General features: G+C 32.1%; 2 protein-coding genes and 2 non-coding genes across 8 annotated transcripts in view; all 4 read left to right on the top strand.

The window, feature by feature from the left end:
• Positions 1-12,877, top strand: part of LOC118739040 (nuclear hormone receptor FTZ-F1) — a 628,268-nt gene that overhangs the window by 382,344 nt on the left and 233,047 nt on the right. The gene's annotated exons all lie outside the window — the stretch shown is intronic.
• The window catches only part of LOC118739047, an 86,667-nt gene that overhangs the window by 25,607 nt on the left and 48,183 nt on the right, over positions 1-12,877 (top strand). The gene's annotated exons all lie outside the window — the stretch shown is intronic.
• On the top strand, positions 6,944-7,025 carry Trnas-aga. The gene has a single exon. It is a non-coding gene; the product is annotated as a tRNA-Ser (tRNA).
• Positions 9,296-9,377, top strand: Trnas-aga. The gene has a single exon. It is a non-coding gene; the product is annotated as a tRNA-Ser (tRNA).

Genomic DNA, 12,877 nt, shown 5'->3' with positions numbered 1-12,877 from the left:
AAGATGAAGATGAAGATGAAGATGAAGATGAAGATGAAGATGAAGATGAAGATGAAGATGAAGATGAAGATGAAGATGAAGATGAAGATGAAGATGAAGATGAAGATGAAGATGAATATGAAGGCCTCAACTTTCCGTTAGAGACATGCGTTCTGAGACCGGCTGTGGTACTTTGGTTATGCATAGCTTTCGTCTGACCTATCACCACGTGGTCTACTGTAGTATGGTGGTATACCCACCAACAGCGTGAAGAAAGCACTTTTGGAACTATCCCCAGGGAAAAATATTTGATTTACATTATGACTTTCTTAACTAATAGCTCCGGACTTCTTTGGATCAAAATGCTTTCTGCAATGTCAAGCCGATAATGAGCAAGTGAATAAATTCTTGTGGCTTCTAGTAATGCCAGATTCTTGCAATTGAACTTGGCAACTAAATTGACTATATGATACAAAATAAACTTCTTAGTAGAACTGTTTCGTGCAAATACATAAACGTTGTCCTTGCGATTAATTGAACACTATCAGTATCCTGTGTAAATAAAGTTAGCGAGTTGCTTTTAAATCCATCAGCTTTTATCAAAAATATTTATTCATTAAGTGTGCGACTAATGTTTTCATGAAATTGCCTATCAACATAATTGTGACAACTCATAATACACAGCACGAATCCACGCGCGCATAACAGCTGACAAATGACCTCCCACAAATTTGACCCTGAAAATACACCGTGCGACAGTACATACAAAAAAATCAATATATTCGCGAAACTATATTCGTAAAACTGCGTTACGATTTTTTTTAAAGGCAAAGCTATGATTAGTTAAAAAAATTGTTTAACAAGTAATTTTTAAGCAAAAAAAACGACTTCAATTCTCATATAAAAATTTTGGAGTTCCGTTAATTTTTTCATGATCCAATGATCGGATCTAAACCAAATTATATGTTACCACCTGTGAGACACTCTACCTTTCCGACAGAAAAAGAATCATCGAAATCGGTTGACGTGGTCCAAAGTTATGCGGTAACATAAAAAAAAATATTCCTACGAATTGATAACCTCTTATTTTTTTTGAAGTCGGTTAAAAATTTAAATGAGATGTAGAAAATGCTGCAGAATTCGAAAATATTCACTTTTTTGGCGCACAAGTACGAATAGGTATTGAAAATATCCTTTGCAAATTTTATCCTTCAATATCCTTGAAAATTTCCAATATTTATTTTTGAAAAAATTAAGCGCTAAAGGACCATTATATACACGTTCATATCCTCGAATTTCAACTTTCTAACTTTATTAGCTTAGAATAAAAATTTATGAAAATGGAATTTTCAATGCATACCAAAAACCAAAATAAAATATTTTTGTTTTTATTCCAGAAAATTGTCCCCTTCGCGCTCGATTAAAAAACAAAAATTTAAATAATCATATCTTTCAAAGTCCTTTAAAAAAATCAGAGAGAAACTAAAAACGCGGTTTTATTATATTTGACCCCCAGTTTCGTTAGGTATGGTGGTGATTGATTCGTGTATTTGGAAATATTTTCGTTTTTGTTGCACAGTATTATCACTGCTACATGATAGCCAAGAGCAAAATAACAATAAGGATAAAATAAACAACCATACCAGCGAGCAAGGCCGACAAACGGTAGTGTTTATTTTACCGGCATATGATGTTAACACAGGTGCTTGCCTGCTCGACTGCCTGATGAGCTGACTTTTCGGCGAAAGCACCGCTCGAATACAAAGGCAACACAATGAACAACGAATTATAATTTTCATTATCTACAAACAAGGTGTGAGGCTGTAGTTGAAGGCCGAGCAAAGGATTTAATAAATGATATTAGAGGGGCGGCCAATCGCTGGTGGTCGGTGGCTTTGAAATGCAAATCTGAACTTGTTACATATCATTTACCGAGCCTAGGAGACTTTAATCGCTAATGGTAAGCGCGTAGCAAGTTAAATAGTAGCAGCTGTTAATTAATAGAATTAAAGGAGTTCCTTTGTGATTGCGACATTCGCTGTAATTCGCAGGATATATTGCAATTATTTTTGCTGCCTTATTGTATAGAAATATGTAAATGCCTACTTAGAGCGTCGAAAATTTTTCATGTTCTAAACAACCTGATTAATAAAGTAAAACCGCATTACGGCAAGCCCGTTTCCCTCACCAATGCTTACTTTCTTATTTTACCTTTTTTCGACGTCGCTTTGTCATGACATGAGTAATAGTGCGGCTGTTATTTTTGGTGCTGCTGTCACTGGTTTTATGCACAGCAACAAAATTCAAATACCATTCAACAGTTGTGGCCTGCACACCTATGTATAACTAAATACATATCTACATTAATTTGTAAGTAATTAGAAGTGCTCCTTTGAATTTTTATTTTCTTTAAAGTTTCTATTACTCAGGATTTGAGAGCTATCTTAGCAAATGTGAAAGCGAAATCGAACATTGTTAGTTAGTTAATGGTTGCTTGGATATCTGGATAAATAACTAGTCAGGCACCTTCAAACCCATTTCAAGGTTTAATTTTGCGCAGTTAAAAACTGCGACTATTTCAGCCTGAAACGCCTTGGGCGGGCCATTTGTCCATGGTAATTGGATGGTTTGGTGCTAGGTCCAAAAAAAATCTGCACCTGCTCTGTCCTCCATCCTTGAACCTACGTATCTGGGATCAAGTGCAGGGATCCCATTTTCTCAATATTCGGGATCGGGGATTATCACTAGACAAGCCAATCTTTGCAGTTTATTAATGCGAAGTATTTCAGTTTTTTTACAGTGTCTTCTACCACCATGCTATGGATGCATGAGACACAGCCGGATGGACAATTATACAGTAGAGTCCTTTTGTCGCTGTTGAAAAACATTCTAACAGATTTGCGCTTTGCATCCAGTTCCTCGTTCCACCACGGAACCTTACGTTCCATAAAGGTGGAACCAGTAATTGAGCTGTCATGAACCTGTTGATCAGATCCGCTGCGATCTCTATTTCGTCGATTATGTGAATGATGGTGAGCAACGAGTCTGCTATAACATTCAATAAAGCTGTAAAGAATCTCGAAGCCTATGTGCTGATGATCCGAGAGCGATGCTTCTTCCGAGTCCTGCCAATTCCGGCAGTAATAAATCGAACATATCATATGTATAACAATTTCAATAGATTGGTCCACATATTATTCGATAAATATTCGTCCAAAAAGTACACGATAAATATTTCTATCGATAACTTTTCGATAAAACTATCGATAACTTTCCGATATCGATTATCGATTACAATTTCTATGATTGTCTTGAGCGTATTTCCTATTTATGGTTAAAATTTTTTCTTAAAGGCGGTGACATTGTATACAAAAATATTACGAAAACTTTTGTAGTCGAAACATCAAGTTTTTTTAAGTAGCTCGGTTGATGCAAAGACATGAATTTGCATAACATTCATTAACCATACGCCAAAATATACTTTTTCGCATCATTAATTTAGTAAAAAGAAGAAAATAATTCAAAAATAAAATCAATTATTTGCACACGCCTGTATATCTCACATTTCAATGCAGCTGACTGACGCACCTGTGTGCTTAATTTTTATTTGTCTCTCAACACTTGTACCACATATCCTTTAATTGTTTGCCAACCAGTGACAAAATGTATACAATTCAAATATGCGAACAGCCTTTGACGCAAGCACGCGAAAGTAATAAAATTCAGGCATTTGCGTGTGTGCCCATTCATAGCCAAGCAAACTGATGCATGCATGCGCACCTTTAATTCCATTTACATACATACTCGTACATAGCATAGCGGCTGGCAGGCAATACAGGCAGTACAATTCAGCAGTGCGTATGAGTAATTCCAATTACAATTAAATTTACATGTGAATTTCGTATAACAATGTATAAATACGCACATTTACGAATTCATGCCCAACGGCACATATGTATATATGTATGTATGAAAGTGTCACTAAATGCCATCACACACACAGGCCGGCAGGCAGACAAATTGGCCTGTTGAAATATGAATTAATGCTGGTTACATTTAGTCAACCGTCTGGTATTCAGGCTGGCAGTTGATTTCTTTCTAAGAATTCATATATTTAATTGCCAGTGTTTGTGGTTTTTGTGGATTTGTTAGAGCGTATTTAGTGTGGTGAATATGCATTAATTTTACTTATGTGTTTCTAGGAATGTTTGCAATATTTACAAGTAGTTATTTGGAAACAAACAAATGGTGTAGCGGTGAGTAATTAAAGTCAATGAGACGAGCTTTGGGAAGCGGACGAAGAAAAAAATTAATTGAACTAGTATTTGAAAAGGCTATTCGAAGCCAACAGAGAATATAATTTGATACGAAATGTAGAGGATTGTATTTTCCGCACAGAGATTTTTTTAGAATATTAAAATATTTTTCATAAAAAAATTTTGTTGGAAATTTTAGTATAGTTTATAAAAAACCGTTCGCTAATTTTTATTTAATATATTGTTAATTTTATAATATACACCATTTTATGCTTTTCTTAAAAAATTTGTCCTTACTTTTTTTTAACATTGCTCAAAGGTAAAGATATAATTTAAGCGATTTAAATATAAGTTTCAAACTTTGTCTAAAATTTTGAAAATTTTGCTAAGTTCACAGTAAAATTTCGCACTTTTTTGTGAGAATTTTTAGACAGTATTTTGATAATTTTTTGATGACGGTGTCACGCATTTTCTTCCATACAAAGTACATATGTATGTTCGAAATTTTTTATTTATGCAAGAAAATTAACAACACCATCAGAAAAAATTATCAAAAATCAACGGAATATTTTAGCAACTTCAAAATAGCACATTATTATACTAAAATTGAATGGGCTATAAACTGCATACTGTAAAATTATGACAAAAAAGTTTGAAATCTTGCTAAAAATTTTGTTAGTTTTTCTAAATTTTAGACAAAGTCTGAAACTTATATTTAAATATTTTATGTTACAAAATGAACGATATTTTATTTAAAAAACTAACGAAATTTTTCTTTTAGAAAAATATTATTTCTATTGTAAAAAAAGTCTCTGTACGAAAACTTTTTGTGGTGGAAGAAAAATTACATAAACATGCCATAACACACAAAATTATTATAAGAAAGAAATGACAGGCACCAATACTAACCGTTAAATACCAAGATTTTTTATTTCTAAACCATTCAAAATCGTTATTTTATGATTTAAATTTTTTCGATCGAGAATTTGGACATTTATTTTTCGGCCAAATTAAATGGCTGTTTTGTGGTTTTTAATTTTTTTTCATTATTAACCATTTTTGCAACCGCTTTAAATTTTTTATGATCCAAAAAATTAAATCTTAAAATAACGGTTATAATATGGTCGACAAATTTAAATCAAAAATAACGATAAAAAATTTATCGAAAAAAAAGTTTAAAGGTAACGATTATTCTTAGTCGAAAAAATAAAATTCATAAAATAACGGTGAAATCTGATCGAAAAAATAAAATCCAATTTTAACGATCAAAATATGACATTTATTATATAGATCATACCGTTACGGTCTCCGGTATATGGATGACAGTAGTTATTTCGATAACAATATCGATAAAAATCGAAAACTATATCGAATTCTATAAGTATGAAAGATAATAACAACGATTATAATCGATAATTTTAAACTACAAAGAAGTACCAATATTAATATTGATATCGACAACAAAAACGAAACATAATAACAGTTATAAAGATAATTATACGTAACCTTGCCAAATATCGATACCGATAAAAATATAAACACTTATGCTTACATAACTGAGTTCAAGTAGCGATATAATATTGATAACGATTTTATGAGAAGCTTTTTTATGGCAAATATATATACTAGGGGGTTTGTCATTGCATTCCAAGGACCAGGAATCGAGCTCAACTCATGCGGAGTCATAGAACGCACTACATACTACTCTAGTCACGCAGCCACTATCTATATCTATATCGATAAATATTCCATTGTTGATGAATAAAAATTTTTCCCATGTCCAAGCATGAAATTATATCGATAACAAAATGGAATAATTACGATGATAACGATAAGAAATATCGGATCACAGACACAACAATGCTCACGAAATTTTACCTAAGTAAGCTCGACAAGTTTGTAATTCCTGTAAGGCACTCTTGAAGCGGCACAACTCTCACAGAAAGATCTCACAATTGGTAGACTAAATGACGTACGCTAAATGAAAAAGCAATCAACAAAATTTTCGAGAGGTGTCTACGCGACAAATTCTACAGGAAAGTGATTGATTAACCCACCGATCAATAACCACAGCTACAGCGATATTCGTATCGCAATGATGGCGTCGCGAAATTTCAAAGAAAATTACATATGTACTAGTACATACATACATACATATATATCCATTTAATTAACAGTTGGGTTTAACCCATACCCATACTCAAAAGAAAATTAATTGATTTAAATTCTGAGAATTTCATTATTCAATAGGTTTGTATGCACATCTCCCAAAAAATAAAAATGAAGATGGCACTCAATTCCATGAAAACTCTTTCCAACTAACTATTCAACTATGTACATACATATTTATGTACATGTATGTATGTAGCTATAGTGAAAAGCTGAAAGTAGGCCAACAACATGGTTTGCTACACTTAAAAGCTTGTTTAACGAAGTGTAAAAGATATGCATGCATGCTTAGTTAATTGGAAGCAGAAAAAAAAATGTACTTAAAAATTTTCTTTCAATCAAATCATTCATCTAATTTTCGTACAAATGAGATAGTTCTAATTTGTTTAAAGCCAAATGTTAAAATATTTCTAGATATTTGTGTAACCGCGCCAGTAAACCATACATATTGTATCATTGAGAACATAATTAAATAAAGTAAATGAGTTAAATGTTAAGCCAAGTAAGTTTATAAGTTAAAACGTTTGAACTTGCATCGGGCAGTCGTGGCCGAGCGGTTAAGGCGTCTGACTAGAAATCAGATTCCCTCTGGGAGCGTAGGTTCGAATCCTACCGACTGCGAAGCGAATATAATTTTTTTCTCATTGTTTTTTTTTCAAACAACATTTGTATGCAGGAAGAAAATTTTACATATGTATATGAGTAAAAGATTTTCATAATTAGTGTCTTAAAAAATTTAAAATTTAACGCTAGGAAAGGATTTGAAGTACATATTCGGATGCAAGTTTTGTTTTTTTACACGGATAAATATAATTCTTAAGAAAATGGTAAAGGAACTCAAAAAGTAGTAAATATTTGGTTGTTTTCAGAAGTGTTTGTATGAACGGATACAAGTTTTGCTATCCGGGTAAAAAATTTCCATACTGAAGGCTTACCAATATCAATGTGAGTCGCTGTAAGGCACTTTTAAGTACTTGGATACAAAATTTATTATAAATACTTTTAAAGGAATCGCAAAGTGGCTTTAAAATGGTATTCGGTAATTGTAAGATGAGGATAAACAAGTTCTTAAACGGCTAAAACATAAATATCAATAAATTGTAAAGGAGTTAAAGAAGGTAAATATTATAACTGTAAAAAATATTTATATGAATGGATGAAAATTTGAAAAACAAAACGCTTACGATAACTACTATTTCACGATGCAACTTTTTTAAGCGCATTAAATTCGGTTTTCATAAGATGCGTTTCTATGAATACCCATATTATGCTTTTTTTCATAATTGCAAAACTCTTGGATAAAATTTAAATTTGAAAAATAGTCAACTTGAGAGATTGATAAAAATTTTCTATAGGCGGATAAAATGGTTTTGTTGTTGATATTTTAAAAGTTGTAAATTGTACTATTTCATTTTTTTAAGGAAGGATAGATATTTAAGAGGATCAAACAGGTGGAATAGCAGAGATTTTTTAAGAGGAGCTAGTTACGGATAACATGCTTTAAGACTTTTATAGATTTTTTTACGAGTGCAGTGTATACAATGTGGTTGAAAAAATTTTTTTATATTGAAGTTTAATAGCCGTTTGTTTTGAAAGTGCCATAAAACACCCTTTCAAAAAAATCTAGTTAACGGTAACACCAATTAGAATCTAACGGTATCTGTTAATTGTATTGAAATGTTGAGAACTACTGGAGTTTTGTTCGCGAGAAGTTTAACTAATCAGCGGTATAACGAAAATGTTTACTTTGAAAGTCTACGAATAGGTAATAAAAATGTCCTTTTAAAATTATGTCTTTGAGTATCCTAGCAAACTTGCAGTATTTATTTTGGAAAAATTATAGGTTAAGGATTAATATACACATGACTATATCCTCCTCGAATTTCGCTCTTCTATTTTAATAGCGTAAAAAATAAATATATTTAAAAGGGCATTTTCAATATCAATTCGTCCCTGTTTAATTTATTTGGTACCCATATTGTTAGTCGGGATGAGAATGTTACTCATACGCCAAGTACGTATGTATGTTCGATTCCCGTGATAGATGGTAGATCCAAAATAGATCCGAAATTTTAAATTTTTCAAATCTGATTCCTGATTCGTAATCAGTGACCTTAAGAACCCCCAAATGTAAAGTTTTAAGCGAATCTAAGTGATTAAATTTTTTTTTTACGCCATATTGGGTCCGCCATTCGGAATTTCGTAAATCAAACTTCAGATTCGCAATCAGCGATCCCAAAACCCCTCGAGTAACAAGTTTCAAACTAATACAAGGAAGTTTCAAAAATATGTTCGCCATATTGGATTCGCCATTTTGAAATTTGTAAATCGGACCTCAGATTGGCAATCAGCGATCCCAAACACATCAAAATAAGTCATGACGCATCATTTTTAATCATAAATTTTAGTAAATCACTGTCCTTTCAAAACATCAATTCAGTAAAAGACATTGGACTAAATTGATATAAGTCAGTAATTTTTCTAAACTATTTATTTTGAAAGTGGCATAAGTCACTTTACCGTAATGAAAGGTAGTGATTTTTCATAACTATACGAAATTATTTTTACTGAGGAAAATACCATAGGATGACAAATACAAGTAAATCTTTCCGAAATCAATATTTTTAAACGTGCTAAAATGCAAACCTTTACATATATCGATTTAAAAATAAAGGTACTTATGCCACTTTCAAAATAGACGGCTCATATTTATGTACATATTTGCGTTGATGACTTATTTGTATTAATTTTGTCTGTTATAAATCACGTAAATTTAAAAAGCTTCAGCTGATAAAAATGTAAAAACACTAAATTAAATATGGTATTATTTTATGTCTCAATCGATTGTAGAGTACAATTTTTTATAGCGTAATCATCTTCTCAATCAAACGGCAGTCGTGGCCGAGCGGTTAAGGCGTCTGACTAGAAATCAGATTCCCTCTGGGAGCGTAGGTTCGAATCCTACCGACTGCGAAGGATAATTTTTGTTTTGTTTGTAAAATACATAAATTTAATTAAACAAAACATAATAAAAGTAATAAAATGTGGATCCAACGAGCGACTGAAGTGAAAACTATTTCTATTACTCGATAGCTCATCATATTTCTATTGTTTTACATAATAGTAGGGAACAATTATCTTAATTTTAATCTCAAGCTCAATTTAAATTTAAATCTCAATCTTAATCTTAATATTAAGCTCAATGTAAATCTTAATCTTAATTTTAATCTCAACCTCATTCTAAATCTATCTCAGTCACAGCCTCAATTTTAATCTTAATCTTAATTTTAATGCCTATCTCAATCTTATTTTAAGCTCAATCTTAATATTAATCTTAATCTTAATCGTAATCTTATTCTTAATATTAAAGTTAATTTTAATCCTACTCTTAATGTTAATCTTAATCGTAACCTTAATCTGTATCTTAATTTTAATCTTAATCATAATCTTAATCTTAATACTAATCTTAATACTAATCTTAATCTTAACCTTTTTAATCTTAATCTTAACCTTAATCTTACTCCCACTCTTAATCGCAATCTTAACTTTAAACTTATTCTAAGTCTCAATTCGAATCTTAATCGTTATCTTAATCTTAATTTTAATCTTAGGCTCATTCTCAATCGTAATCTTAACCTTAATCTTTGATCTAACTTTACTCTTAGTGGTGCCAAGCCAATCTGTCTCACATAGGTAAATACTATCCTACTAATTCATATTTTCTCGGCAGGTAAATACTATCCTACTAATTCATATTTTCTCGGCAGGGTGTCTTTTTTTTATTTTGCCTGCTTTCAGTTGCAAAGTTATTATAAACCTACGCGTACCATCATCAGCCAGCCATTTATTTCACCGGCTGTCGGTAGCCGTTTGTCGGCCTCTCCTTGCTTTGATTGTTCGCATATTTGGGGGCTCGTTGTCTGTAGAGCATTTTTGGCTTTGTAGTTCATTTGAGATACATATTTCATTTCTTTTGTTTGGTTACTCGCAGCGTATATTTTTAGCTGATCAAGATATCAGCCAAAAGATGGCAAGCAACATGTGTAACAAAGTATACACAAAGGCAAATAAGACTATAAAACACCCTTCAAAAATGTGTGCAAAAATGGTATTTAAATCACAAAGGTTCGTGTCTGGAGATTTAGTTTCTTGGCCATACAAATATATGTATGTACATACATGCATTTGGCTTTATATTTTATATTTTCTTTTCTTTCTACTTTTATAAAGGAATTCGATTTTTTTATTCTTATTCTTTTTTTATTACGCTTCCAAGTAGACATGCTGGCAGACAAATTTCGCGGCAGACTGGCAGACGCTGCTGCTACTTAATGTCGGCGTCCGTGAAACGCTTGGCACACTGACGTTTCACTCACCTTCCGCGTTCTGCAGCAACGTAGAATGACGGAGGATATACCTTCTTCCACAAGCAAAAATTACAATACATACGTGTACATTAGGATGGTCAAAAATAAGTAAATTAAAGAATTTTAATGCTCTCTTCCCCTAGGATTGTTCTATATCGAAACAAAATATACCCCAAGTTTTTATTTAGAAATCAAAAAATATTTAGAGGTCGCTCAAAGTTCTGAAAGTTTACCATGTATAGTATATGGAAAAAAGAACTTTTCGTAGAAATGGTATAGAATTCTTGTACGTCGATATTTTTTGATTGAAAAACTCTGGTTCGGTTCTCTTCAGGAGACTTCCAATATCAATACCCAAATGTGTTTTAACCAGTTTTCAATACTAAGGATTTTTTATTTATCTGGGGGACCTATAAAAGAAAGTTACTATGAAAAAATGGTTAAATAAATAATTGGGTATTATTATAGGGAATCTCCTGACGTTCAAGAATTATATACCATTTCTAAGAAGAATAGTTCTAATAGTTTTTTTTCCGATTTTATTTTTTCACATGCATTTTTGGCCAAGTGTAATGTACATACATACATATGTTCATAGGAAGCTAAAGAGAAGGAAAGTAAGTTTGTCTCCTCGCTGCTTGCTGTTGTAAAAATGTTGCCTACTGTTGCTGCTGCTGACTGTGATGAGCCTGTTACTGATGATTTTATATCCCTCGATGATTTTTTATTTGCAGAGATTGTAAAAGCTTTAAATACAATTTATTTATAAGCAACAGCACACAAGTTATACGATTTGCAAGCTTTCATTAATACAATATTTACTTTTCAGGTAAGATTCTGTTTTGGTATAGAAATAGAAATTAGGAAAAGGTTCTTATAATGATAAAAAAAAAAGATTTATTCATCCTCTAATATCTGCATCTTGTTCTTTGCTTGCATCGCCCAAACAAGTTCCGAAACATTTGAAATATTAGATACGCCACTTTCTTAAGAGCTTCAGATTTTAATTTGGCTTTTTTTATGGAAACTATAAGAGTGAAATCCCACCTCCATAGGCCTAAACTGTGCACACGAATGTCTTCCTAGAAAAACTAATGGCGCCATTATAGACATCATTTCGAACAGCCTGACTGCATAAAAATCATAGGCCGCTTGAAAAACGACATGCAAGCCAGTATATAAGTAGTTGCAAAAGTGCACTGGACAAACTACGAAGCCCTAACAAGGTTACCTTGTGGTGGTCTTAAGCTAATGAGGATATCGAAAAGGATGATATTTTCGCCAAACTTGTCACCTAATGAGGCTTATAAGATTCCCAGATTTTCTATGGTCCATTCAAGTTGAAAGATTTCTCAGTTTGCAATCCACTAGTGTATGTAAGGCTATGCAGGAGATTTATTGCTCTCTCTCTCTCTCGGGTAGCCCTTAAGCTACTGATTAAACTTAGCTGGGAGAGTCTTAGAGTCTTCGCTGGTTATCTGACAACACGCTGCGGATTAAGGTATAATTTTCGTGAAAAAATGTATCACATTCGGATAAATTTCAGATCTACTGATACGATAAAATTGCGAAAAAGTTCAGTAAATCTTCACTAATTACGAATAAAGAAAAAGGCCACTTCAATTATAATTTTCACTGAAATATTTTACATTATCAACATCTCAACGATTTTCTGGTAAAGAGAGTCAACGCCTTCAATCTGTAAGACTCTACTAGTACGGCTCTACCTTTCCAGTTTTGCCTGAACCAAGGACAACCTTCACCTTCAACACACCTTGCACAACATTCGGTTTGATAACGGTGTGGGGCTACAATGATGTAAGAATACTTACAAAACAGAAGAATCTAAAGCCAAGTTTCATTTCCTTCATTTCACTTCATTTATGGTGATTTCGTTTCTTTTATTTCATTTTATTCGCTTCACTTCGTTTCATTTCAATTTTCCATTTAGTTTTATTTAATTAAATTTTATTTTGCTTCATTTCGTTGAACATAATTTCATTTTATTTGTCTTCGATTTACATATTTTCTTTCTTTACTTTTCTTTACTTTTATTTTGTTTTCTTTTCTTTTCTTTTCTTTTCTTTTCTTTTCTTTTCTTTTCTT

This window comes from Rhagoletis pomonella, unplaced genomic scaffold (genome assembly GCF_013731165.1).
Source record: "Rhagoletis pomonella isolate Grant_MI unplaced genomic scaffold, Rhpom_1.0 Rhpom_scaffold_00005, whole genome shotgun sequence".
NCBI classification, from domain to species: domain Eukaryota; kingdom Metazoa; phylum Arthropoda; class Insecta; order Diptera; family Tephritidae; genus Rhagoletis; species Rhagoletis pomonella.
Note: the sequence above shows the minus strand (reverse complement) of the source record. Positions and strands in the feature narration are given on the sequence as shown.